The sequence below is a fragment of the Capra hircus genome, chromosome 14, assembly GCF_001704415.2.
Source record: "Capra hircus breed San Clemente chromosome 14, ASM170441v1, whole genome shotgun sequence".
Lineage (NCBI taxonomy): Eukaryota > Metazoa > Chordata > Mammalia > Artiodactyla > Bovidae > Capra > Capra hircus.
Genome location: NC_030821.1, coordinates 19,801,442 through 19,824,193, shown reverse-complemented (window position 1 = coordinate 19,824,193; position 22,752 = coordinate 19,801,442). Strand labels below are relative to the sequence as shown.

The window sequence follows — 22,752 nt, the reverse complement described above, 5'->3', positions numbered from 1 at the left end:
ATTGATTTCATTGTCTGGAAAAAAACAAAGAACAACACATCCTGTGCATAACCTAATGCCTCCACATTTTTATTAAGTAGTTGTTAATAATAATATAAATTAATTGCCTTAGCTGGAAAGCTTTTGTCAGTCCTCTGTCTCAGAAATCAGGTGCTTAAAATCTTTAACCCATTAATTTTTTTCCAAAGGATCTCTGCTTTTTATGATCTTCAGATGTCTTAATCTATAATCTCCCTCAAATCCTCTCAGAAGCAGGCAAGAAAAAAAACCTAAAGTAAGTGTAAAAATAGTATCATAGCTTCAGATGGGCCACAGAGACATTTGTTTTTAGAACTGGAAGAGTCCTCATGCAGAATTATCCTTCTTTTAGAGGCCAGTCTGGGGCACTAAGTAGAGGATATTTTTTAAAGGATAGAGAAAGAGTCGTTTATTCTCAAGTCTTTCATACAGCTCTTTTTCCTACCCACTGAAAGTAAAAACAGACACACACACACATTGCCAGTGGATATTGTTGTGGGAAGGAATACAGCTCAGCTCTGTGCTCTGGGGGCAGACCTGGGTTTGAACCTCAACTTCATGACGTACTAGCTGTGATCTCAGTTTCTTCAGTCGAAAACAGGACATAATAATGGTACTTCCCAGGTTGAATTGTCTGAGAAGTAAATCACATAATGCCTATAGAAAGGGCTTAGACTAATGTCCGACCCCCGATAAATGTTCAAGTAATGGCACCTTTTATTATCATTTTATTTACAGTAAAGTCATAAAGATGTACCGTGATAAGTTCTAGATATACACTAGTAGAGTGGCTACTTTCCACATGTGACTTTTAATTTAACTTAATTAAAATAAAATAAAAGTCAACCTTCAATTCCTCAGTTGCATTAGCCACATTTCAAGGGCTCAGTACCACATGTGGCTAGTATTTTTTTTCCCTCCGTGAGTTTTGATGAGAGGAAATTGAAAAGTCAGTGGTGTAGAGGAAATTCAAGTATCAGTTGGATAGCTGAGCCCTGTTGTTGATGATGATGACAAGCACAGGTAAAATCTGAAGGTTTACCATGTATCAGTGCTTTTATTTTTCTACACAAATCACATTTTATTTGTAAAGCATTACATATAACTCAGTTATGTAACAAAGAATAAAATGTAAGAATTTTTAATGTTATTCTCACATATACTCACTCAGGTGGGCACATAATACTCCTAGGCTATGTTTCAGTGAGGTTAAAGTGCTTTTTCAGGGTCACAGGGCTACTGTAGAAATTGAGCTAAGATTTGAGCCAAGACTTTCTGTCTCCAGGGTCAGTGGACTAGAATCACTATGTTTTCTTTCAAGATGCCTTTGAATGAGACAGTACTCATCATTTGGTCATTACTCAATGACCTTCCCTCAGAGTATAGCCCATAGAGGCAGAAGGAGGTGAAGCTAGACTTGGTCCCTTTCAGTTATGGTGCTGGACAATAAAGAAGGTAGAGCACCAAAGAACTGGTGCTTTCAGACTGTAGTGCTGGAGAAGACTCTTGAGAGTCCTTTGGAGAGCCAGGAGATCAAACCAGTCAATCCTATAGGAAATCAATCCTGACTATTCATTGGAAGGACAGATGTTGAAGCTGAAGCTCCAATACTTTGGCCACCTGATGCAAAGAGCCAACTCACTGGAAAAGACCCTGATGCTGGGAAAGATTGAGGTCAGGAGGAGAAGGAGATAACAGAGGATGAGATGGCTGGATGGCATCACTGACTCAATGGACATGAGTTTGGGTAGACTCCAGGAGATAGTGAAGGACACGGAAGCCTCACATGCTGCAGACCATGGGGTCTCAAAGAGTCGGACACGACTGAGCGGCTAAACCACAGCAACAACCTTGGTTTCACGGCAGCAGTGCATTATGGTGGAAAGCCCTGAGTTTAGGAACAGAGACTTAAGTTTGATTTTAAACAGTTGCTAACCTTTGTGAGCCTTGGTTTTCTCCTCCGTTTTCTTCATCCACTTTTTGGTAGAGCTATTGTCTCCTGAAACCTGTGTATTTCAGTGTACCCTCTCTGTTCAAAGCCTTCCTTGTTCTAAGCATTTCTCATGTACTAATACACTGACATCTCACAGCACCTTACCTAGTAGATTCTGTTAGCATCCTTGTTTTACTAGTATCAAAACTGAAGGCTTGAGAAGACCAGTAACTTGCCTAGACTCACGCAGCTACTAACTGACATTGCTACAATCCAACTCATATAGACTTGCTCCAAGGCTATGCACTTGATAGTAAAGATCCTCTCCAAATGTTGAAGGAATCCTTCTCAAGTTTCCCCTATACAACTCTTTGGGTGCCGTTCGGAGTCCCTTCTGATTGGTCACAAAAATTCTTTCTAACTTATAGAAACGTGTTCAATATGTCAACCATCCCTCTTCTCCCTGCCAACTCCATTTGTGGGATGAGGTGTGGTCCTTTCCTTCCCATGCCTGTAGAAGTTATGCTAAGCTTTTTCCTCAGCCCAGGAGAGCAGTTTCCCAAATGTTCTTCTCTTCCTGAACCCACTTCTCTGAGTCCTCAAATTCCCTAGCAAGGATTAACTCCTTTTTTTTGGGTCACTTTATTCATTATTTAGAGTTGTAAATAAAAACTCTACAGACTCTTCAGCTATCTCCCCAAACTCCTCTTCTCTCTCTCTTCTAGTATTTTATCAGACTTAATTAGACTTAAATTCCTTAAAAAAAGAATTACTTTAAAATGACTCACATAGCAATTTTTCATATGTTGTTTTAACATGTTCTGCTTAAGGCCATAGCTGATGGCAAGTAACTGAAAATATATTGAGATTTTATCATACTTCTGAGTGTTAACTCAGAGATTCTGATAGTATTTTGCCATCAGTCATTTGAGCAAATTGGAGTCCTTGCACCAATGATAGAGTCAGCTTTCCTCCGAGCAGTGATGCAGCCAAAGTCCTAGAGTTTAGGAGTAGCAGCCAGGTGTCGTCTTTCTGGCTTGGCTTTTCAGAAAGGGACAAGGAAGCAAAGAAAATGAGCAGCTACAAAGCATTCCCCTTCTAACCTCTCCTTCTGCCTCCAACCTGATTTAGTACAACGTAGGTAGCTGCATTTTTTTATTAAAAAAAATTCTATCTGTGATAGAAATGGAGAGAACAGCTGCTTGCTAAACTCCTGACATTTTGACTTTTACATTTTAATTCCAAGTTCAGGTTACTTAATTGTCGCCATTTCTTTGGCTTTTCCTTGTCCAAGCCTCCAATCCTCAGACTTTAATTATTTTTACAGCAATTTGCTCACACCCAGATTTTCAATCTATGACAACCTAGTAATGGTGAATCAATAGTACAGATACTTGCTGCTAGATTAAGGACAAGATAACTATAAACTCTATGGGAACAATTAGAAATATAGGAAGCAGCAGGAAGAACATCAAAAAATAAAACTAAACCCACCAACCAAACAAGCCCACCAAACCCTCTAAATTCTTTCTCATTAGAGAAGATTTTCTGAAGCTTCAGTTAAGTTCAGTTCAGTTCAGTCGCTCAGTTGTGTCCGACTCTTTGCGACCCCATGAATTGCAGCACGCCAGGCCTCCCTGTCCATCACCAACTCCCGGAGTTCACCCAGACTCATGTCGATTGAGTCAGTGATGCCATCCAGCCATCTCATCCTCTTTCGTCCCCTTCTCCTCCTGCCCCCAATCCCTCCCAGCATCAAAGTCTTTTCCAATGAGTCAACTCTTCACATGAGGTGGACAAAGTACTGGAGTTTCAGCTTTAGCATCATTCCTTCCAAAGAAATCCTAGGGTTGATCTCCTTCAGAATGGACTGGTTGGATCTCCTTGCAGTCCAAGGGACTCTCAAGAGTCTTCTCCAACACCACAGTTCAAAAGCATCAATTCTTCAGTGCTCAGCTTTCTTCACAGTCCAACTCTCCCATCTGTGCATGACCACACGAAAAACCATAGCCTCGACTAGACGGACCTTAGTCGGCAAAGTAATGTCTCTGCTTTTGAATATGCTATCTAGGTTGGTCATAACTTTTCTTCCAAGGAGTAAGCATCTTTTAATTTCATGGCTGCGGTCACCATCTGCAGTGATTCCGAAACTTAAACTTCAGAAAAATATTATCCTCAAATGGAAGTGAGTAAAGGACTCACATGGGCCATATGCTAATTGAGAAATCCAGTTAGATACCCATCATTATGTGATGAAAAGTTTAAACAAGAATAAGCAGGTGTGACCAAAATGACTTCCTTGTGTGGGAGGTGAGTTTATACTTCACTTTTAATACCTTGATGAAATCTAGTAAATCTAAGATAAGTCTCAGGGGATCTTTTCGTTGGCAGGGCACTTTGCTGCGGGGGGTCCTCTCCTGGCACTCGCAGAGAAGGGGTGTGCTTGGTCCCATCACGTGTGTTTCCTTTTTCCTCCCATCCCAGTGGCTGGTTGAATCCTCCTTGTCAGAATGGAAAGATAAAGGGAGCCAGAAAGTTTTAACTTGGTGTCATTGCTGTCACACGGCTTTATAGCCTCTGGACCTGGCAGGAATTTAAGGCTAACATTTTTCCTCCTGGGTATTTTATAGGCTTTTCAGAGACTACCCACTTCCCCAGCCCCACACTCCCACCCCAACCCCTGTTTGCGGCTCTAATCACTGAGGCCCTTTCCCCAGTGTAGTTCTGTTTATGCAGACGATGCACTGTCTCTTCTTTGGTTCTTCATTTACTCCCTCTTCATCCCAAGGAATCTAGAGTCACCTCTAGCTTTCATCAAGCATCTAAGAGACCCTACTAGAAGGCCCTCACGTGACCTCACACCAGCCCTCACACAGCCCCATGTCCACTTTATCACTGGAAATATGCAAGCGTTCTTTGCACTGATGAGCTCTGGGAGTGCAGGCCCATCTGATTCCAATACGTCCTTGAACTCAGGTTGGCCACTCAAGTCTGCTTCCCACCTTGTAGGATTTTCAATCCAAGGTGACTTCTGCAATGCAGGAGTAAACTGCCCTTCACCAGGCTTGAAGTGGAACTAGCTGGCCTTCACCTCTTTCCCAGGGGTTAAAAGTGTAGCTCTCTCCAAATAAATCCTTCTCACAAATTCTTTTCTCAGTTGTCTCCCTCTCATCTCTCTCTTTGATATTCTTGTTGAAGGTGAGAAGTCTGCATTCTGTCACTAGTTATTGGGCACTAAAAGTTTGCCATGGGTTTATCATCTCTAAACTGAGAGAAAAGTTCTCAGTTTGACACGTTGCCACACGCGTAATCCGCAGACTACACTCACTGAGGACTGTGTGTACTGTTAGGCCTAGACCAAGCTCTGCTAGGGCGAAATGTGCTCTCAAAGGGCTTTTAGCAGGGAGTTCTTCCAGGAAAAAGACCTCTACTCACTGGGTAATGCCCTGATTAGAGGAGCTAAATGGCTTGAAACCCACTCTACCATAGTAGTGATTGGATTTTTTTTTTTTTTTGATTAGAAAGAGGAAATGTTTTTCTTTGATCAAAATCTCAAGAGTAATTGGGTTCCAGCAGGGAGGCATTTGCTCTTGATTGCAGCCCTCTGTGTTTAGACTGGTGTGTCCCTGCAGCCTGCCCCTAGACTTCCAGGCCACGCCGAGAGGAGAATTCTGAGTTCACCTATCAGCTGGGTTGGCAGTTTTCAGAGAGCAGTTCTAGTTGCTTTGGCTTTCTCATTTGAGCTCCTCCTGTCTTTGCTTGGGGGTCTGCATTCCTCCTATCAGACTGGCTTCTGAAAGAACTTCTTACTCTCTAGGTCAAGGGTCGTTACAGAAGTGGCCCCAAGCCACCCATGGCCCACTGGTGAGATGTTTGTTTGGCTGGTAGGTCTGCACAGTGTTTTGAAAGCCGAGTCATCTAGGCTTGTTCCTTTCAACCTAGATCACATAGTTGCTGTGGGCTAACTGTGCGCAGCTGCAGGCATTGAAGCTTTACTACCTCCTTTTGGATCTTTCGGGATAGCTTCCAGTGTGAATTAAGGTAAACGCTCTGAAATGAATCCATATGTCTTTGAGTGATTAGGAGATAAGGTAAAGTTCCTTTTTGTAGTTTCCCATTTCCTTTGTCCATGACTGATTGTTTAGTGGGAAGAGGAATAATGCGTGCTAAGTCGCTTCAGTCTTGTCTGACACTTTGCGACCCCCATTTGCAACCCATGGGCTGTAACTCACCAGGCTCCTCTGTCCATGGGATTCTGCAGGCAAGAATACTGGAGTGGATTTCCATGCCCTCCTCCAGGGGATCTTCCCGAGCCAGGGATTGAACCTGTGTCTCTTACATCTCCTGCATTGGCAGGCAGGTTCTTTAGCATTAGCACCGCCTGGGAAGCCCTGAGAGGAGTGATGGGAAAGTATCAGAAATAAAGGGCCTCGTCTCTCTGTGGCATGAAGGCTGCTCAGGTGAGGGCTGTGCACAGAGAGAGACAAAAGAGGGGCATTTATTACACACACACACACAAAAGGATATACTCACATTTTCCCTCCACACTGACAAGAGTTCTTTAACACTTAAATTGAGAAATTAGTCAGGAAGATGAGGGATGACTAAGCAGGCTTTTAGTCAGTGATATCATGGGACCAAAACACATTGGGAAGATATGCCTTTATCCCTTAAACTTCTCCAGAGTATAACCAAAGAGGTGCCCACAAGCTAAAGCACCTTCGTGTCCACAGCAGCCCTGACCTATGGGACAGCCTGGTGGGGTACTCTTTGAACTAGAAAGTGGCCTGTCTCCATATTATGACGGTGGATACTCGAGCAGCTCATCTTGAACAATCCCAGTGGCAAGACCACTGTTGTTACATATGGATTTGGCAGCCCCTTGGGAGGCATTGCCAACCCCCTGCCAACTGTTTTTTTAATGGATTTTCTGTGACTGAGTTTACCTGGGAGGAATGCCTGTTGCAGCTAGTCAACATGGCAGCCCGTCTATGCTCCAGAGTGTGTGTGATGTGGGCTGTGTGAGTCTAATTATAGCATCATGAACCCACTTACATCTGTGGTCTCATCTCAAATTCAGAATTCTGTTGGAACCAGGATTTGCTTTACCTGGTCACACTCCTGCTTGCCCCTGGAGCTGTGGTCTTTTCTAGGGGGTGCAGAAAGCTCATTCTTTCTCGCCAATGTTCATCCTCCCCACCCCAGCCTCCTTAATATTCTACTCAGGACAATAGGTAAATGGTGGAAATCTGTTCTTTCCCTGATATGGGTTACTTTTCTCTAGGAAAACACACTCTAGTGTTCTGGAATTCTGGAGTTCATTCAGAATACTCCAGTATTCTGACCTGGAGAATTCCATGGACTGTATAGTCCATGGAGTTGCAGAGAGTCGGACATGACTGAGTGACTTTCATTCAGTGTTGTAAAACCTGCTAAAACCATAGGCTTCAGTTCTTGCAATGTAGTATGGCAGGAAACGAAGTTAGTTGTGCTTCTGTGGTGTATTTAGATTCCAGCATTGATTACAAAAATAATAAACACTTGTCCAGTGCTTAATAGGAGCTAGGCTTTTATCATATTGTTGTTTTACAGGGGAGGAAACTGAGACACAGAGAAGTCAAGGAATTGGCTTGAGCTCATCTGGTGAGTAAGTGGGGGAGAAGAGGGAATCGAATTCAGGCAGCGTGGCTCCTGAATCTTTGTTTCTAATCATCACTGCCTGTACTCCTTCAGATTAATGATGAAAAATTCAAGTGAGGTTGCATGTGAAGGTTCAATGAACTCCACAGTATTAAACAGATATCAATTATCCCTCTCTGTGTTCCTTAGGGGTGAATGTTATGGACAGGCATTCCTTCTGAAGAGAGTAGAAGTATGAGAAAGAACCTCAGCAGCACATATGCTGATAATGTCACCAGGATGGTTATTGCATTAGTTTTCTATTGCTGGGGGCTTGGACTTCAAATAACACAGGTTTATTATCTCTTAGTTCCTGGGTGTCAGGAGTCTGGCATAGGCTAGCTGGATCCTGCTCAAGGTCATCCCAGGCTGAAATCCAGTGGCAGCTGGGGCTGTCATCTGAGGCTCAGGGCTGTCTTCCCAGGTCTCTGGTTGTTGGCTGGATTCATTTCCTTGAGGCTGTAGGACTGACATCCCTCTTTGCTTGCTAGCCTTTGGCTGGGACCACCCTCAGCTCTCAAGAACTCCTGAGGTTCCCTGCCAGCTGTCTCTCCCATAGGCAGTTTGCAGCCCAGATGTCTGCTTTCTTCCAGGCCAGGAGGAGCTCACCTCTCTCTAGCTGGCTGGGATGGAGTGGCTGTCCCGTCACTACTGGTCATATGAAAGGAAGTGAAAGTGTTAGTCGCTGAGTGAAGTCCAACTGTTTGCAACCCTGAGGACTGTAGCCCACCAGGCTCCTCTGTCTTCAGGATTCTCCAGACAAGAATACTGGAGTGGGTAGCCGTTCTCTTCTCCAGGGGATCTTCTTGACTCAGTGGTCGAACATGCGTCTCCTGCATTGCAGGCAGATTCTTTACCGTCTAAGCCACCGGGGAAGCATATAGTGTAACCTAATTGAGGAAGTGGCCTTCCCATCACAGTTCCAGATTCTACCCCTGCTTGAGGGGAGGGATTATACAGGTGGATACAACCTGGGTGATGGAGTCTTGGGGGTATCTTAGAATTCTGCCCACTCGGTTGCAGTTTTGGAGCCCAGGGGGATCTCAGCAACACTGCCCAAGTGGATGTTAGAAAATTGTGGAATGGGTTACTAGTGCACAGGGATACGTCCCCTCAACATATTTATCTGCTATTCTGGTTGATGCTGTAGAATCTTGAGCCTTCTGCTTAGGTCTCCGAGGGGCTTTTCTGCCACAGGAATAATCGAGGCCACCAATGCCAGGTGGGGAGAGCTGCCAGGGAGTTTGTGGGCTTGATTTTGATGCAAGTTGCTGCAGCACCCTTTGCAGGTGCACAGGCTCGCCCTGCTTGTTACACACTTTGCAAACCCTGGGCACAGTACTATGTGAGGGATGTCCAGAGCGAGGATTGCTCTTTGACAGAATGTAATTATTGCCTCTGTCCCACTGGCCCACAGACAATTGTTTTCTTTCCACATGGTGTGGACAGAGTCTGTGTGGTTGGTGCTGGTTTGATTTCTGTCATATGTCGTTTGCCCATTTCCTGAAGGCAATTTAAATCCCCAAATGGGTTCAGCTGAGAATTACCATGGAGGAGACCCAGGATCAGTGTAGTACCATAAAGCAATGGCCATTAGGAAATTTCAGTGAGTCAGAGGTCCTAGAAGACCCCATAAGAAGCAACAGTATCCTCACCAGCTGGAAATTGTGTTGCTAAAGTTAAGTATATGCTCACTGATAAACTCAGATGGCTCAGGGTTGAAGGCCGAGCACAGAGAGACTTTACTTGGGCACAGGTTGAGTGCTTTGAAACTTCAGGTGTTGAAATCATAAAAATATTTATTGTTAAAAGAGATATGTATATATACAAAGTACTATCAGTTAGGTTAAGATCCTTTATTTAGTTTTCTTGAAGATTTAAAAACAACAGCTGTATCTCATGGTCAATAAAGAAGGAGGCACACTGATGTGAAGTACTCCAGTTGGTTCAAACAGTCATGCTAAGAACTGGGTCCCTTCCAGTTCTAGGCTGAGGGCAGTGGCCATCAGGAATCTTTCAGTGATGGTACTGAGAGCATTCTTTTATTTTGAAATTCATTAATGTAACACAGTCTCCCTTGGCATCTGTGGGAGATTAGTTCCAAAATCCATAGATGTTCAAGTCCCTTGTATAAAATTGCCTAGTGCAGTGGGCTCTTGTGTCTATGGTTTTCACCAGTGGGTTTCTTTGGATAGGTAGGTTTCTGTGGATCTGCGGTTGGTTGAATCCATGGATGTGGAACCAGAAGGCCAACAACATGTGTTCTTGGCAAACAAATAAAATTAGAAAAATAGAAGAAAGAAAAAAGTTTAAAAAATTGTATATGATTTCAGTAACAGTCGGTATTTTGCCATACGTGTGGACATATATTAACACATGAGAGGGTAACAGGCGGGAGGCCCCCAGGCGGCAGGAGGAAAGAGACTGCAAGTGGCAGGTGCTTCTTTTCCTTCTCTACACTGAATTAGAAGAGGCTTCTTTTAATTCTGTGTCAGCGACACCTGGCTCTGCCTTGAGCTAACCAGTATGTGTTTTCTTAGGTTAATGAAGCTGTGTATTTGCTTTGGAATTTGCCTTTCTTCAGAATGGTTCTGCCTAAGACTAACTTTTCTCAAACCTTGGGCTGATAATGGCTCAACAAACCAGTATTCTTATCATTTGTTTTATGGCTGGGGGATGACACACCTTGTGCCATCCTATCTCAAAAGTGCATACTTTGGGAGAGGGGCCTGGTGAACCTCTGTCAGCCTTGAGGTGTCTCTCTTACTTGATTAATAGCTTTCTAACAGACAAAACACCTTGCTGCAAACTAGCAAGGGGGCACTTTCTCTGTCCCCTTCCGATATCTGTGTCAGAAGCTTTCCCTATCTCTGTTATACTTTAATAAAACTTTGCTACACAAAAGGCTCCAAGTAGTCAAGCCTCGTCTCTGACCCCAGATCAAAATCCTCTCCTCTGGAGGTCACAAATCCTGGTGTAGTACTTGGCTCACAGCAGCAACCTTTCACACACACACACCTGATATAATTTTGTTTAAAACATTTTTACAAGTATATTTTGAGATTTTTAACGTGACATTAGATATTCTTCTATAGTATAATGGTGTGATGGTTAAGAGTACAGAATTCTGGAATCAGAACAGACTTCCTGAGTTTGAATAGCTCAGTGCCATCTAATTCAGTGGTCTTGGGCAAGTTACTTAACTTCTTTGCTTTAGTTTTTCTCTGTAAAATGGGGGCAATAATACTACTTACATCATAGAATTATAATAAAGATTAAATGTGTTAATATATTTACAAATTGCTTAGAATAGAGCCTGCTGCATGGTAAGTGCTGTGTAACGTTTGTTTTTATTAATGGTTGCATAGAATTCCATCTCCTGGGTAATTCATAACTTATTTATCATCCATTGCATGCTATTTGGATGTTTTTGATTTTTGATGATTACAAATTGTGAAACCCTGGTACACACTTTTTGTGTGCCCATTTAAAAAGCTATTTCTTTATTTCAGGAAATAAAGTTTCTAGATGAAAATATATTAATATTTTTATGGTTTCTGTTACATATTAGCAAATTAATCTCTGAAAGGTTGTACCAGTTTACATGTCTATAGTACTGAGAATGTCTGTTGTTCTCAGTGTTGAGACAGAAACAGTATGTTACGTTGTTTCCATTGCCATTTCTTTGACTATAAGAGAGAGATTTTTCCATATGTTTATTTACAACTTACATTTATTCTTTATAAATTATTGCTTCCTGGCCTTTACCAATTCTTACATTTCTCTCTTAAACTGACATTAAATGCTTCTAGTATATCCAAGGCATACTGAGTGCATTTAACAATAATCATATGAAGATGATGAAGACAGTTGCCCAAGGCATATATCACATCTCAGAGGCAGTAACCTCCTATAGTCAAATTCTTGTGCAAGGCTCGCTCAGCTCCTGATCTTCCATCAGAGGCATTTCATCATAGCCTCCATGTTCTTCAAATTTGTTATTATTACTATTTGGTTATATTTCTATGGGGCTTCCCAGGTGGTGCTAGTGGTGAAGGATCCGTCTACCAATGCAGGAGACTCAAGAGACCCAGGTTTGATCTCTGGGTCAGGAAGATCCCCTGGAGAAGGGAATGGCTTCCCACTCCAGTATTCTTGCCTGCAGAATCCCATGGACAGAGGAGCCTGGTTGGCTACAGTCCAAGGGGTCACAAATAGTCGGGCACAACTAGCGACTGAGCACATAGCAACAGTATAAATTTGTGGTATAAAGAACTTATGCTTCAGTTATTTGAGGAAGAGGTTGCCAGGAATGTTGCTTGAAACACTGAAAGAACAGGATCATATCCTGCCTCTGTAACTTCAGAAATCATCTTGTATGGCAAAACCAATACAATATTGTAAAATAAATAAATTAATTAAAAAATTAAAAAAAAGAAATCATTTGAGGTGATGCACTTTTCTGAATGAGATTTCGTTAGCGACGGTTTTCGTCTTTGCATCGCAGTAAATATTGTGACTACCTGGGAGAAAATCTCTTGGTTTATTAATGGGCTCCACGGTCCATGGGATTTTCCAGGCAAGAATACTGGAGTGGGCTGCCATTTCCTTCTCCAAGGGATCTTCCCAACCCAGGGATCGAACCCGGGTCTCCTACATTGCAGACAGACGCTTTACTGTCTAAGCCACTAGGGAAGCCCACAGATATTGTGACTACCTGGGAGAGAATCTCTTGGTTTATTAATGAGCTAAGTAGTCATCTAATGAGAAACTGTCAGTAATCCTGTGAACATGTGGAGGAAGATTTATTTTTAAAGGCCTGGGTGTGCAACGGGTCTCAGGAACAAGAATTTATTCACTCTTTAAATCAGCTCCTGAATTCTGCCTTCCCGTTGGCTATGGAGACCTCTGGCTACATGGTATGCTGTTGCTGAGTGTTGAATATCAGCAGCAGTTGATGGTCTTAATTTGTGTTCCTGATTTTTTCCATGCAAATCTTACAGGCTAAAACATGTGATAAAATCATGTTTTTAAAATACCACAAAAACATGTAAACTTCAATGAAGTGAAACTTGCTCTGTTCTGGAAAATAGACCAAGATCAGTGGGGATAAGTTCAACATTTCCTGTTAATGAAAGAAAGAACTGTTTTTTGTTGTTGTTTTTTTAAAAATCTCAGAAAGTGTCTCTTCATAGTATGGCTCACCTTTTTGAAGCAGTCACTGGGATTTTTCTAGCATAGATCAGATGATTAAAAGGTAATGGTTACTGGATTTAAGATGGAAAAGGTGGGACCATACACTAGGTAACTTCTAAACTAGATTACTTCTAAGGTTTTTTCCAACTTGGAGATTCTACAATTATGTTAATTAAAAGAAATCATCTGCCTATTTTTCTAAAGTGGTGAAACTAATAGAAACTGGAAGTGGAGTGGTGGTTACCAAGAGTTGGAAGGAGGAGGAAAGGGGACTTGTTATTTAACGGGTATAGAGATGTGCTAGGTGAAAAGTTCTGGACATCTGTTTCAACAAAGTGAGCATACTTAACATGACTGTACAACTAAAAATGGTCCAGAAGGTAATTTTTCTGTATATTTGTTTTATCAAAATAAAACAGGCATGAGAGTGCTATGAGTTTTGCTCTAGGCCAGGCACTGTAGGGGACTCATAAGTCCAAGACAGTCCCTGCTCTCAGCTGGTTCACTTCCCTTCTTCTGTGAGAAGTGAGGTGCCTGGGCAGGCCAGGGTCCTCAATAGCCAGTTACAAAGCTGCGAACTCAGCCATGCTGGCAGCAAGATTTGCCTTGGTGGGCCTTTGCACAGCCAGCTTGATGCTGCCATTGATACTCTGAAGACAAATCTTTGGAGAAAGCACTGGAAAAAAAAGCACAGGGAAAGCACTGGGGAAAAAAGGCTGACTGTCATCTGACATCCTCAGAATGTTATCTTGTCCACCTTATCATTGAGAGCCTCTGCAGTGGTGCTCTTTTGTGGGTATTCACACGGGATTCAAATATTTCATGGGGCTTCCCTGATGGCTCAGTGGTAAAGAATCCGCTTGCAATGCAAGAGACATAGGAGATGCAAGTTTGATCCTTGGGTAGGGAAGATCCCCTGGAGGAGAAAATGGCAACCCACTCCAGTATTCTTGCCTAGAAAATCCCATGGATAGAGGAGCCTGGTGGGCTACAGTTCATGGGGTCACAAAGAGTAGGACACGGCTGAGCAACTGAGTGTGAACACACACACACACACACACAGACACACACACACAAATATTTCATACCCTTTCCCCATTCCAAAAGATCATCCACATACCTGTTGCACAGTCCTCCTTTTTACCAAATTTCCAATTCCATCCTTTCTAATTCTCTGACCATCTGGCTAAATCATTAACTACTACTTATGAGCTGGTATAGATTGGTACTTCAGGCTAATTTTCAGCCTAGACAAAGTGGCTATTCAGACGTACTGTGACGTTCTACCAACGGGCAGGACTTTCTTTCTCCACTATTTTTCAGGGCCACTCTGAGTGAGTATGCACCAGTCTGTTTCCAGCTAGTTCTGGTAATATCGTGAACATACAATTCATCTAATGAATCTCTTTTTTGATCATTAACTGGTTACAGGGAGCTCCTTATGAAGTCATGGGTGTGGGCTGAGAAAGGGAAAGCAGTGTAGCACAAGTAGTGGCCATAGGAAGCTGAATCACCTAATTATATAACTTATTGTAACTTCCAGACCTGCTGTAGACCTATCATATATATATATATATTTGACAGACTGTGACTGCATTAACTGATTCTATGGTATGGGGGATCAAATGACACAATTTATAGTGGATACCTTTGTTCATGTGGTCATCAAGTATCCAAGGCCAGGAGTTCAAGAGCCTAGGAATGTGCTTTCAAGGGGAAAAATCAGCAGCTGTTTCTCTGAGGGAGAAAACCAGCAGAAAAGCCTGATGTTTTTCCAAAACATTAGTATTCTAAGTTTTGATTTTAATATAGGGCTTGCCCCATGATTGTTAAATCGTTCCCTTTTTTGGCGAGGGGTCAGGGGATGAGCTATAACACTTTTAGGGAATCATGATGAGATTTATTGGGAATGGAGGCCATAGCCAGTCAGCATCTTTCCTTTCACGTTTTCTTCATTGAATTATATTTCTTCCTAGTGGAATTATTCTAATATTGATTATAGAAATATATTTTAACTCTCCTTCCCCAAATATAAATCATTGTTTCATTATTTACCTATCATACTTCCCCACTTGGAAAATATAAGAAGCTTCTTTAGATCCTTTTTCATAGTGGAAATGGCAACCCACTCCAGTGTTCTTGCCTGGAGACTCCCAGGGATGGGGGAGCCTGGTGGGCTGCCGTCTGTGGGGTCGCACAGAGTCGGACATGACTGAGGAGTTTGCTAGAAGTAGCTTCTTTTTAAAAAAAAATCAAGTTACTTTGTTGTAAAACAAAACACAGATAGATCCCCTCTTCCAAGTGAAATATATAGCTTAGTCAATTAGAAAGTGAAAGTGAAAGTCGCTCAGTGGTGTCTGATTCTTTTCGACCCACTCTATACAGTCTATGGAATTCTCCAGGCCAGAATGCTGGAGTGGATAGCCTTTCCCTTCTCCAGGGGATCTTCCCAAGCCAGGGATCTAACCCAGGTCTCCCGCATTGCAGGCGGATTCTTTACCAGCTGAGCCACAAGGGAAGCCCAAGAATACTGGAGTGGGTAGCCTATCCCTTCTCCAGGGGATCTGCCCCGCCCAGGAATTGAACCTGGGTCTCTTGCATTGCAGGCGGATTCTTTACCAACTGAGCTATGAGGGAAGTCCAGCTTAGTCAATTACCACAAGGCAAAAGCATTTGTAACTACAACCAAAGTTCAGCAAATAAAAATTACCACCCACTCCAGAAGCCCCTTCCATGTACCCTGTATCAATCACAACCCCTTATTTCCCTTCACAAGTAACCATTACCTGCGCTTTAACAGTGATCACCCAAATATGCATCCTTAGGTCCTATAGTTTAGCAGCTTTAAAAAAATGATTGTGCTTATTAAAAAAAAAAAAAAAGCTACAGCTTTCTTTTAATCTATAGGTTCCTGCTCCATCTCTTTCTTTTCCTTATAGTTTATCTGTGGATGAACCCAGTCTGCTGACCCGTAGAGTTTCTCACGGTCATGACACATTCCACTGTTCCTCTGTTTTCTGTAACCCTGTAATGTGGTAGCTGGATTTAGAGGCTTGATCAGACTCAGATATAATTCCTTTGGCAACATTCTAAGAGTGTTCTTCCATCAGGAAGCATGTAATATCTGTCTTGTCCTTTTTGTGATGTTAACTCTTGCTCAGTGCTTGGATTCCTTTATTCATTGGGGCTGGAAAAATGGTTATATTCTATTTTAGACTTATTTTTTTCATTTATCAGATGGACTACTTTGATAAAGAATTGCTTCCCCTCATCTACTTTTTGATTACCCAGTGGTGCTATTCACATAAGAGAGACAAGATAAATATTTGACTCTTTTATTTACCAAGCATCAAAATCATGAATCTGATTCCCTTTCATCTTCCAATAGTATGCATATATATATATATATATATATATATATGCATGACTTTGTGGACTTAAGCATATTTGATGTGTTCCGTTTAATTGCAGTTATCTTTTTGAAACCTCAAAGCCTGACAGAAGCCTCTTAAAGTTGTCTCCTGTTTATTTTTCCCGGATGTCCTTTGTAGATATAAACTCCACGGACTGAAAACTCAAGAACAACTTCTCTAGCTCAGCCTTTTCTCCATTCATTTATGGCCTTAACTGACCAGGGAATATGTTTGAAGAGCAGGCACACCCTCTATAGAAAGAGAATATGTGCTTTCTGTTTACAAATATTCCTGGCTTTGTATTGAGAGCCTGGAGCACTGGCTTCCTGTTGGGCCATTCTCCTCTGAAAAGGAGATTGCTTTGCCAGTGTTGTCCACCTTTTCCGGAAAGATTTGATATTAATAGTTTTTCTCCAGAATGACTTGTTCTTCTATGAGGCATGTGCTCTTGCCTAGTCAAACGTACCTACGATAGAATTAAAAACAGCTGAAAAACTTTTACTGCTCTTCCCCTGAAATTCCCTATGTAATCCAATAAATATCTGTAAATTAACCTTTGGGAAAGATAAATTAATCTTATTAAATGTGAGATTGCCTCAGGCTTCTTGGGGTGGGGTAGAAGGATTTGCTTTCAAAATGTGCTATGCCTTGAAAATGTAATTTCCTATGCCCAGTGGAAATTTATCACATCCCTTGCCTCTGGGTAACTTGCTTTTCCTTTAGTTCAAATGCTGTGTTTTCTGTCTTCATCCTCTCAAGCTTGGACATTCTGAACTTTTTAATTCTCTCAGTTCTATTTCTGTGACAGTGGTTTTCGGGCAACAGAAGTGAGAAGTTGATGGGGAAACATTGATGGAAGAAGGGATACTTGACCCAGCATACAAAAGAGAACCTCCCACAGGAAAGAGTAAAGGTGGTTTTGAGAGGCTTATGGCATCAACACCTGTGACAGTTTTCTTTTGGTTTATATCATTCATACTTTTAGGCTAGATAATATGGATTTACAAAAATGGGTATTTTTATTGTGTAAGACTCTTCTGGAAAATGTCCCTTCGCTTCAGTTGTGTCTGACTCTGTATGACCCCATGGACTGTAGCCCACCAGGCTCCTCTGTCCATGGGATTCTCCAGGCAAGAATACTGGAGTGACTTGCCATTTCCTACTCCAGGGGATCTTCCTGACCCAGGGATCAAGCCCACGTCTCTTATGTCTCCTGCATTGGCAGGTGGGTTCTTTACCACTTTTGGTTTATATCATTCATGTTTTTAGGATAGAGAATATGGATTCATACTTATGGGTATTTTTATTGTGTAAGACTCTTCTAGAAAAAGTCTGTCTGATTCCCTGGGCTTAAGTTCTTAGCCTGACAGTCAAGGCCATTCACAGTCTTACTACTATCCTCCCTCTGAACACTCAGTGACTCCCTATTGCATGTTGGACAGAGCATGCAATTTTCCTACAATTCCTGTTTACCTCCCCAGGCTTATCTCCTTGGCTTTTCTATGGGCACCTCTTTAGATTAGCTGTATTAGATGGTTCCCATTTCCCTGGCATACCCCATGCTTTCCTACTTTGGCCTTTGCTCACATAATTCCATTTGGAATGACCTTGCCTGCCATCTCTAACTGCAGAAATCTTACTATAATATCTTAACACCAGCCTGAAATTCCTTTTTCCCCAGGATTCTCTTCCTGATCCCTCCAAAGGAATTACTTCATTCCTCCTGTGAATTCCCAAGCAATTTGTTTATGCAGTTGCTTCATATTGTTTTGATATATGGTTAAAGATTGCTATTGGCATCCTTTACATATTTGTTTGATACATGTGCTTATGGGATAGAAGTAGGATGGACATATACCCAAATGTTATTGAGACAGTTCCAGTTTTCCTGGGCTAGTCTCAGAGTATGCGCTGTCCCAGTACCCTGTCTGGGTAACTCCTTGTTGCCTTCTCCTTAGGCTTTCCAGGCGATGTTAGTGGTAAAGAACCTGCCTGCCAGTGCAAGAGACGGAAGAGGTTTGGGTTCCATCCCTGGGTTGGGAAGATCCCCTGGAGAAGGGAATGGCTACCCACTCCAGAGTTCTTGTCTGGAGAATCCCATGGACAGAGGAGTCTGTCAGTCCATAGGGTTGCAAAGAGTCAGACATGATTGTAGTGACCTAGGATGTACATACCTTCTCCAAAGTATCTTGATCTGAGTGATGAATTAAGTAGTCACCCATGGAATAAGTCACTGGGGGATTGGGGCTGCCTCATACTCATTCTTGAACTGCTCATTTATCAGGAGGGGTGATGGAACCCACATACAGTGGGCAAAGGGGCAACAAAGTTCACAGAAAGGAGACTGCCTTGTGTTGGGGCAGGGCCCACATTGCAGAGGCCATCAGGAAATGCTAGAGATCAGTTTTGACTCCTCCCAGAGCTAGGCCTCCTCATGGCACTGCCTGGAGCTATTACTTTCCCATCAGAAAGTTAGATTCCCTGAGGATTTAATAAACAGTCTCTCCCAACATGAAAAGCTGTGGGCATTGTTTCCTCCTTGGATCATTGCAGTTGGAGCTTCAAAGAATACTCGGATATTGTGTGGAATATTGAATATGCACGTGAAAAGGACTTTGTTTATTTACTTATTGTTTATTTATTTTCCATTTCTTTTCATTTTTAAAATTAGCCTACAGAGAAGTCAACAGAACTGTACATAGTGATAGTCCCTTCATTTTGCTACATGACCTTTTCCTCTCTCGCTTAGTTCGTATTTATACACGTCGGATTAAGTTTGTGTTTAAGTACGATGTATGTATAAATGTCTACATTCTCTTTTTGCATCATTTGTATATAGTTTGAGTACATCATGGTACTTCACTCCTAAATGCTTCCACATGTTTCTTTTAAGGATATGGACATTCTTCTAAGTAACCACAATGTCATTATTACACCCAAGACAATTAACAGTAATTCTACAAAGTCATCTAATATACAGTCCATACTCAAATGTCTTCAAACAAGTTTTGGACCTTGAATCCATTTGATCCATTATGTCTCTTTCATCTCTCTTAATCTTGTGTAGTCTCTGTGCTTGTTTTTGGTCTGTGTGTAACTTATTTTTGACATACAGTGTTCGAAATCCTTCCCCCTTCACCCTTGAAAGAATTTTGCCTTTCCTCAGATTCTTCCTCCTCCTCTCTCTTCTAAAGAGAGTTGCCAGATCTGCTCTCTGCTTGTTAGAATTCCCTGATGAAGACTCTAAAGATCGGTTAATGGGCTGGAGTGAGTGAGAGGCGGGAGTTTGGCCCTGAGGCTTTAGAAAGGCCCAAGCTCCGCTCCTGTGGCCCACACCCACCCTGTAGCTCTGAAGTGTGGGGGCTTGAAGAGGAGCGGAAGGAAATTGGGAGAAATATTGCTGTGAGCTATGTATTAGATTCTTTTTTAGAATTTTTCCAGAACCAGGAAAGATTATGTTTGCTAGTTACTTTTGGACTCTGTTTTCCTTGAATCTGACATCCCCTCAGAATGAGGCTTCAGGGGAAGTCAGTATTTATTCTGCTCATACACAATCTTTGCTCTTCAAAGGAGAAAGCATTAACACCCAGAGAGAGAGAAAGCTTTATTATGGCTGTGGTCATAAGCCTTAGAATGTCTTAAGAGGATTTTAGCAGACTGCGGAGTTTCGTCATCCAAATTGGGACACGTTTGAGAGTGAAACATTTATAGTGAATATGAAATAATTATTGATAATGAAAATGTTTATTTCAGGCCATGTGCTTAAATCAGGTTGCTGTCAGGCAAACCAAAATATATGGTTAACCTGGTTATATACACCTGCTGTTTGCACCACAATTTATCTTGTCCAAATGGATGAGTTAAAAATAAACATGGAAAAATGAAAAAATGAATGCATGTACAGTACTCTGCATAAGTATTAGATTAAACCATATGAAACTCTTATAAAAGCTGCAGTTTCATGAGCTATCTATAATGAGTTTAAAATTTGGGCATGCTGCTGCTGCTGCTGCTAAGTCACTTCAGGTGTGTCCGACCCTGTGTGACCCCATAGACGGCAGCCTACTAGGCTCCCCCGTCCCTGGTATTCTTCAGGCAAGACTACTGGAGTGGGTTGCCATTTCCTTCTCCAATGCATGCAAGTGAAAAGTGAAAGGGAAGTTGCTCAGTCGTGTCCGACTCTGCTGCTTATTTCTTTAAGTAGTAAATTCTTTCAGGATAAGAATTGTTCATTTTTCTTTCTGTTATTTGTTTTTTGTTCATTTTTCATCATTTATTAGTACCTACAGCATGCAAGCACTATGCTAGATGCTGGGGATAGATCAGTGACACTGAGTGGGATACCTGGTACCTAAGAGCAGTACAATATTTAGTTAGAATTGAGCATAAAGGAAAAGCATAGTAAGTTCATGTTTGTTATTTGGTGTTGCAAAAAAAAAAAAAAAAAGCAATTAAATGCCAATTGAAGTACCAAATTATCTTGCTGCCATTCTTGTGGCACCTTCACAATTAATATCTGAAAACATATGTCCCCCTGTGTACCCTCTTTATTCTGCCTTAAAGAAGAATTGCCTCAAAGACATGACACAGCTTTTGCAAGGAACAATACAAGGAGCTTGTAGTAGAACGATGTGGAAGAGCATGAGGCATCATGGATGCTCTGATTTAAGTGTTTTCAGGGACCTGTCTGAGCTGCAAGAGAGGAAGTGATCCTTAATTGCTTGGTGGTAATGAGTGGAAAATTATTCATAGAAGCAATGAGGCCAGAGATACCATGCATTGGCTTAAAATTTTTATTGAGTGCTAGGCCTCTGGGGATTAACTTTGGATCTAAACTATTCCTAATTCACAGAGGTAAGTGTCTACTGAGGATGGTGAACTTTGAACTAACCTACCACAAAAATAAGCATACAGCTGTCGGTTGTGATAAATGCAAAAAGGGCAGGAATAGCAGGTTGCAAAGTACATCAGAGAGGGATAAAAGTTTCTTTTGGGGGGTCAAGGAAGATCTCTCTGAGGAAATCATCTTGAACTTGAGACCCAGTGGAGGGCAGCAGACCCTACAGGGATCTGGCTGGAGCTCAGCAGTGGAGGAAGAAGGTAGTGCCAGGTGGGGTCAAGGAATTTTCATCTTGAAAGAAGTAGAGTTGTTAGATGGGCCCTTGTAGAAGGTGAGATGGGAAGGTGTTGATCAGTTAGGACGTGGAGACCTGAGTATCACAATGGAAACCAATCAGCGGAGAACTGCACAGAGTTTGACAAAGCTGGAGTGTGGAGTGTGAAGCCAGACACCACCTTGAATATTGAGTCCTTCCTCTGAGTAACAGGGAGGCACTGACGAGTGGTATGAGTAAGGGAGTGACATATCAATTGTGTATTTGAGAAAGAAAATCTCCAGGATGAGTGAATTCACTGAAGACATCAAAAGCTAGAAAGCCTTGCAGTTGTTCAGCAGATGGGGGATGAAGGTTTGATCTGAGATAGCGGCAGTAAAGAGACAGAGTAAGACAAAGATACTCTGTAAGCACAATCTATGGAATCTGGTTATTGAGGAGGAGAGAAAGCAGACCATGTTCAGGTTCCTCGTTTGTGTGATTAATAAGAAGGGATAGCAGGATAGCAGGAGGGGGACTGGTTTGGGTAACACGTGACGAGTTAGGTCTGTTCCTGGTAAGTGCTGGGGCTTCCCAGGTGGTGCTAGTGGTAAAGAACGTGCCTGCCAATGCAGGTGATGTAAGAGACTCAGGTTCAGTCTCTGATCCCCTGGAGAAGGGCATGGCAGTCCACTCCAGTATTCCTGCCTGGAGAATCCCATGGACAGAGGATCCTGGCGGGCAGTAGTCCATAGGGTCACAAAGAGTCGGACATGACTGAGCGACTTAGCACACACTCTGATAAGCGCTAAGTACCTGTAGGAGATCCAGCCTGATGTTAACTAAGTAACTGTTTAGTTAATATTTTCTGAAGTTGATGGAATTCTCGGAATAGTTTTCATATGTTAATATGGTATCTATTGAGAGAGTTGGACGCATTCAAACTACTTAGGAAAGGGTTCTTGAATTTTACAACTGACAGATTGCTTTATTTTGAATTACTCATGACAGGCTTTGTGTGTGTGTGTGTGTGTGTGTGTGTGTGTGTGTGTGTGTGTGTTTGAAAGACATTTGACTTTGTCACAGTTCTGAAAATATGTTACTTGGGTATGTTTAGATAGTGGGTTTTCAAAAACAGTTAAATATTACAACTAGGCTTGCTGTATTTTGTGCTTTTCCCTGTTCAGTTTCCCATTAAATATACAAGCATAACATCTGGTACTCTTATTTTTAAGGACTCTGGGAAAAGAATAGCAGTGATTAGACTGAGCACTTGACAGTCATCCAGTTGTAATATTTTCGTCTAGAGTCAAGTTCGGGGCTAACTGAAATGTCCGTGTCAGGAGCAACACTGTGCCATGTTGCAGAGAAGCCACTTAGGAGAATTCCTAATATGGTTGGAGCATTCTTGAGATGCATG

General features: G+C 42.1%; 1 protein-coding gene across 2 annotated transcripts in view; it reads left to right on the top strand.

Annotated features, from left to right (window-relative positions):
- NCALD (neurocalcin delta) overlaps positions 7,543 to 22,752 on the top strand; it is a 343,524-nt gene continuing 328,314 nt past the window's right edge. For both annotated transcript variants that reach the window (XM_018058319.1, XM_018058320.1), the window contains exon 1: positions 7,543 to 7,594. The gene's annotated coding sequence lies outside the window, so the exon portion shown is untranslated. The remainder of the gene's footprint in view (positions 7,595 to 22,752) is intronic.